Consider the following 6,294-nt stretch of genomic DNA (forward strand, 5'->3'; position numbering starts at 1 on the left):
TAAACTTCTTGAACACTTTATTTATTTATTTATTTATTTATTTATATTTTATTGTTTTTTTATTTAGAAAATTTTAATTCACTCCTTGGATCTCTTAGTTACAAGGCGAAATTCCAATTATGCTCTTGTTTTCGTTAATGCACATTCGAAAGCATTTTTTTAAAATATTTATTTCTTTTCGTAAGTGCATCTACGGAACGTGTTAAAACAGAGTGTTCTGTAAATGCACCTACGGAACAGTCTGCTATATTTTCAAATGACATATATTTCACTATAAAACTCAATGTTTAATAACAATGGAAGACTCCATTACATTAAATTAAAGTAATGCAATTTAAAGGCAATAGTAAATAATACACCAAAAAAATACACCGTATAAATCGTCGGCTAATAATGTCGAATATATGTATCAAAACCTCGTACATAAATGAAATAAAAATACATATATCAAATAAATCACAGGCATCACTACTGTGTGTGCGGACATCATCTTGCGCCTATCTGCTGCCTCTGGCCCCGCCTCTACCTCTGCGTCCACCAGGTCGTCTGCTGGCTACTCTGTCTCTACCATCGAGTGCCCCACCTACCCTGACACGGTTTCTACGGTACAAAAATGCTTGCTCTGCCACCCTAATGATACCCTCCACTAGACGCATGCCAGCAGACCCCTCAGGGAATAAACCATTGGCAATGTCTGTCCGGGCCATGTCAGCTATCTCATGACACTAAGGAAGAACATCATCAGTGTGGTCCATCTGAGACTGATGAGTCTATAAAATCTCCTCGTGGGCTGGTCTGGGCGGTGATCTAGGTGCGGTGGAAAGCATGTATGGGTGTGACACTCTGTAGTACCATGTGGTACTCCTAGTCTACAAAGACCTCATCTAGTTGCCGACGGGTCATTGCGATAGGAGATGAGTCAGAAGGGTGGAGAGGTATCTTCTGTTAGTAGCTGAACTGACGCATGACGTGCTCTGGAAGATAACGAACAATGATGGTTGAACTGGAAGCCAACCATCCAGAATATAGTACGCTCTCATCAAACGGAATCATCTCACGGTGATCAATGTAACATTCGTAGTGGACGTTTTCAGCACCCATGCGGTCAAGACAGCGCCTGTAAGGATCTGACACCTAGTTCCCTTTGAGGGGGGCGAAGGCTCTAGCACGCGGCATGGCCTCAGTGTAACCCGACACCTTTCCCCATCCAATAATATCAGGGAAGTGTTGTAGTATCCAACCCTAGAAAAAAATACGGTGATCAAACATACTATCACAAATATATAATAAACTTTGAGAAAATACAGAAGGATACAAGATTGTTACCACTAAAAGGTTGCAGCTTCCAGCCACAGTCCTTGCCTTCCACAAGCAGCCATCTTCGAGTTTGTGATAGGTGTACGTCAGTGTAGCCGCTCCCCAGCTGTACTCATGGACACGTGTGATATCCGATAAGTACGTCAGGTAAATAACGTCTGTGTATGTCGAGCTCGTGTCCACAAAGAGTTGAGTGCATATTAAATATAGTAAGTAACATCTCATCACTTGCTCTCTGTGTATATCCGCCTCTGCCCCGTCACCATCAGCCTGATGTGCCGCAAGAAGCTCCGCATCATATATCTGTTGCACGGAGTGAAACCTCACGTGCGCCCCGGAGTCCTCTCTGCCTCCTCAAGCGCGTCAGCAAGATCAAACCTCAGCTCCTCAACTAGCATCTCCATCGTTTCCTCCTTCGTCAACCTACCGTGACCAAGGAGGATACCCCTGATAGGCAGATGTAGAAGGCATGCAATGTCATCAAGAGTAATGGTAATCTCACCGTGAGGAAGATGAAAGGATGGAGTCTCTGGATGCCACGTCTCTGCAAATGTCATCAGCATCCCATTATGGATCGTCTAGAAGCCGACCTGACAGAGGTCCCTCAGCCCAAAAGTTTCGAGTGCATCTTGGAACCACGGCTCGTCAAGCTGTGCAAGAGCGACAATCTTCTGGTCGTGGTTATAAAACCTCTGGGGATTCCTCTCCTGAAATTTTCCAAAAAAAAATATTGTTACCTTCAAGGAAAGTCATAAAGTGGATAAAAAAAGTAATATGTAATAACCAAAGAAAATTTACCTCCCTCTCCGGGATATGTCTGGCTGAATGATCTACATACCCTGTCAAAAAGGTTGCATCTATATGACCCCCCGGGTACCAGACAGGCTCTGGAACCGGATCATCCTCGTGCAGCTCAAGAGGTGGCATCGAAGATCCTGCCTCAGCCTTCACTGGCACATGCACGGAAGTAGAAGAATTGTCTCGTTGACGTTTGTGGGCAGAGAGCATCTATGAGAAATCCTCAGCATCATCCTGCGGCCTTAGTGATGAAGTAGTAGATGGGGAATGCCTCTCAACTGGAACGGATGGAGAAAATCCCTCAAATGGAACGGGTGTAGCAGGTACATCAACTGAAACGGAAGCGCCATCAGTCACCTGTGATACTACACGCATCCGTTCACGCCGCACGGATGCATGTTATGCATTCCTCCCATGTATAATACGGTATGGATGGTCAGCCATATTGTCTATATTATGATACAAATAAAATCGAGTTAGATACTATATAGTTATAACAAGAAAAGAAATAATAAAATATTTGTTCCTCCGTAGATGCATATACAGAAGTACTTTCAGTTTTAAATAACTGAGTTTCTTCTATAGGTGCATCTACGGAATGACCCAACATTCTACTCTTTCGTAGATGCATCTATGGATGGTTTTGAAACCTCCAAAATGCAACAATGGCGTCTGGTCAATGTTGCAGAGGGTTAAAAACTCCATTTGATGGCTTGATAGTTTGTTTTACGCATCAAACACTACCTACATTGTCTCAAAACTATATTTATAAAACTACCCAATCATTTCTACACCTACTAAAAATTGAATTCAAACTCTATTACAAAAACTCTAAAATAACTCGAAAAGTCAAATACTTACCCGATTGAATTGAGTTTGAAAGTTGTTGGAATATGATGATAGTTGACGTTATCGGCTGAACTCGAGAGGAAGAAAACAAGTTTTGTGAAGTTTGATATTTGAGGTTTGGAGCTTTAGAGAGTTTAGAGAGTTTGTGAAAATTGGAGAATGAGGGAGAGGAAGAGTTTGGCGCGAATATAACATCAAATGCTTCTGTAGATGCATCTATGGAAGCTTCTGTATGTACATCTACGGAACAAAACAACGTTTAACCAAAAAAAGAGTGCTTCCGGAGGTACATCTACGAAACCAGGAGGCATTTTATGCAACTCATATGGTGAGTGAGAGAACTAAGGGGTGGGGTAAGATATTTTCTTTTTTTTATAGGTGCTTCATATTATATTTGTAAAACCTTGTCTACTTTTTTAAAATTAATTTCCTTACGTTTAGGTAAAAATTCTTGGTTGTCCGCAAGACCTAATATGAATCTCCATTGATATAGAGAAAGCAGTAAAGTGTGCAAAATAGGTTTGCATTTTTTTTAGAAATAGATATTTTTGTCCATTAGAGTTTTACTCATTGTCCAGATCAATTTGATGGATGATTGTGATCCACGTTCCACTTCACGTTTTATATTGTTAATCATCTCTCCTATTTAAGAGAAAAGAGTTGTCATTTCTTAGCTATTCAAACTCATTGTCACACACACATCTCTTTCACTCAGTTACTAACTTAGTGTTGGAGTACTAACCTTACAAGTCAAATTTCAATCCACTACATCGAAAGCTCAGGTTCTTTGTAGAAAACTTTACTTCTTCGTTTGCCGATCAATTTTGGTTTCACCATGGAACAGTGACGCTGTTTGTGGGAATTGAAATCTAATTCTCGCCCATTTCCATGTTCAGATCTCCTCCATTAGAAGTTCATATCCCATCCATTGGACGTTTTGATATTCTATGTCAGAAGTATGGATCTCCATTTTTATCACTTTCCTCGAATCTCAACTTCCTTTCCATCAAATTCTTTCTCATATTCGTCAACAATGATGGCGTCCAAAACCACTAGCTCCATCGTTCAACGGCAGGCTAATGTCGTTGCTGCGGAAACTGATAAAGATCTAGTTTAACCTAAAGTGGGCCATTGAGCATTCCAAACTTTTTTGTTCCTCAAACCCATGCAATAATTTCCCAAAGGAGAGCCTTCGCACAGACCTTCGCCATTACTTGTGCTTCTTAGACAAGAAGCATTCCCTGACCTTCTGTTATTACAGACTAACTTCGTAGTGCATTGAGCCACTAATCTACTGAAGAGTGTTTACAACCTAGTACAAATAGCAAATTTTGCAATTCTTGGCTGAAATATCATTTAGAATCGAAGAGAGCCTACATCATGTTAATTCGAAAAACATTGATATGCATGAAGCAGACTCGTCTTATTCAAACTCTTATGGACAACACATATTTTGATGAGTGTCTTCATTATCATAATTACCAAGCACAAATTAATCTAAATGGTGCACTAAATATTTAGAATAAGTTTTAGACGAATAAGGCTAGACTCAAAAGGTTTGTTTTGGGGATCAAAATATGACTTACTTTCATAGGATTTATAAAGTCAAAAGCATTAATAAGAAAATTGAGATTATAAGGGAAAATCGCAGGATCCACATGGAGCGGATACAAATTAAGCAATACATTCTAAGTTATTTTACTTCAAATTTTGATATAGACAATGAATACATGCAGGGCCGGCCCAAGGGCCAAGCTACCCAAGCTAGGGCTTTAGGCCTCAAAAGTATGAGCTTAAAAAAGGCCTCAAATTTTTTTCATTTAGTTATAAAAATATATAATGACACTTGAGTTACATATATTATTGTAGTTGAGTTGGTAAATTATAGGCCTCTTTTTCTTTTGGTCTTGAGTTCAACTCTTAGCAACTACAAAATTAATATTTTAAAATACATTTTAGGCTTAACTTTAAAATTTGCTTTAGGCCTCTAAACGGGTTGGGCCGGCCCTGAATACATGCAAAACAAAAGTATCTTTGAGGCTATACCTAGGCTAGTAAATAAGAGGATAATTAGGCCCTCTATCAGATTTCTTCTTAGAAGGAAATCAAAGACAACGTGTTTGAAATGAATGGTGACAATTCGCCTGGCCTTGATGGTATAAGAGGGTATTTTTATCAAGCTTACTAGGATATTATAGGGTTGTTTTTCTCTATGGCGATTCCATTCTTATTTATTAAAGCTATGTTTGCGAGTTTGGAGGGGAGGGGAAGGCTTCCGAAAACAAATTTTTTAAAAATTATAGGAAAATATTTAACATTTTTAGAAAAAATGATTTTGTTTAGAATGATAAAAGAGTCATTATCATTACTAAATAGTTAATTTTCAGAATAGTATAACAACCTAAAAGATATTTGGAAAACTTATGTAAGCCCTCCAAAACCCTCTAAAACCCTCCTTCAATACAATTTTTGAGTTCCCCCATTTTATGGGGGTTTTGGTGTTATGAATAAAATCAAACCTTCCAAAATCCTCCTACCCAAAATCTTTTTATTCTTTTCACCCAATTCTTCCAAATTTCCAAAATCCTCCCCTCCCTTCCCCTCTAAACTCGCAAACAAAGCCTAAAGGTAAAATCGAGAAGCCTATGAATACTAATTTAGTATCATGATTCCTAAGGTACAAGAGGCATATCAAATATCAGATTTTAGGCTTATTGATCTAGATAACTTCATTTTCAAAATTATTACTAAAATTCTAGCAAACGGGATAGATAAAATTGCAGCGAAAATTTTCTCCCTCAACAAACGAGGGTTCATTTTTGGGCGTCATTTTGAAGACTGCATGATGCTGGTTTTGAAAGCAATGAATGTTATTGACAAGAAAATTTGGGGACGTAATATTATTTTGAAAATTGATATTAAAAAAGTATGTGAAACTTTGGACTAGAATTTCCTTCTTAAGGTGTTGGAGTCCATCAGATTCAAAACCATTTTCCAAAACTCAATCAGAGCAATTTTGCATTCGGGAAGGATTTCAATTCAAGTTAACGGTAACCTAGTAGGTTTGTTTAGTGGTAAACAAGGGTTGAGTCAGGGGGCCCCATATCTCTTAACTTTTTAGCTTAACAGAGGATGTCCTTAGTCAAGTGTTAAACTTATCATCTAACTAGGGTCTTATCAAACCTCTATGTGTCACTAAGGAGATGGTCTTTCGACTCATGTATTGTTAAAAAAGTATAGGTGTGCATGTTCCCACTGTAAGGGCAGGGAGACTTACAGGCCTTAGTAGGTTTATAACACGTTTTAGTGGTGAGGGATTGCCAATAACGG

Source organism: Vicia villosa, linkage group LG3, assembly GCF_029867415.1.
Source record: "Vicia villosa cultivar HV-30 ecotype Madison, WI linkage group LG3, Vvil1.0, whole genome shotgun sequence".
In the NCBI taxonomy this organism is placed as follows: Eukaryota; Viridiplantae; Streptophyta; class Magnoliopsida; order Fabales; family Fabaceae; genus Vicia; species Vicia villosa.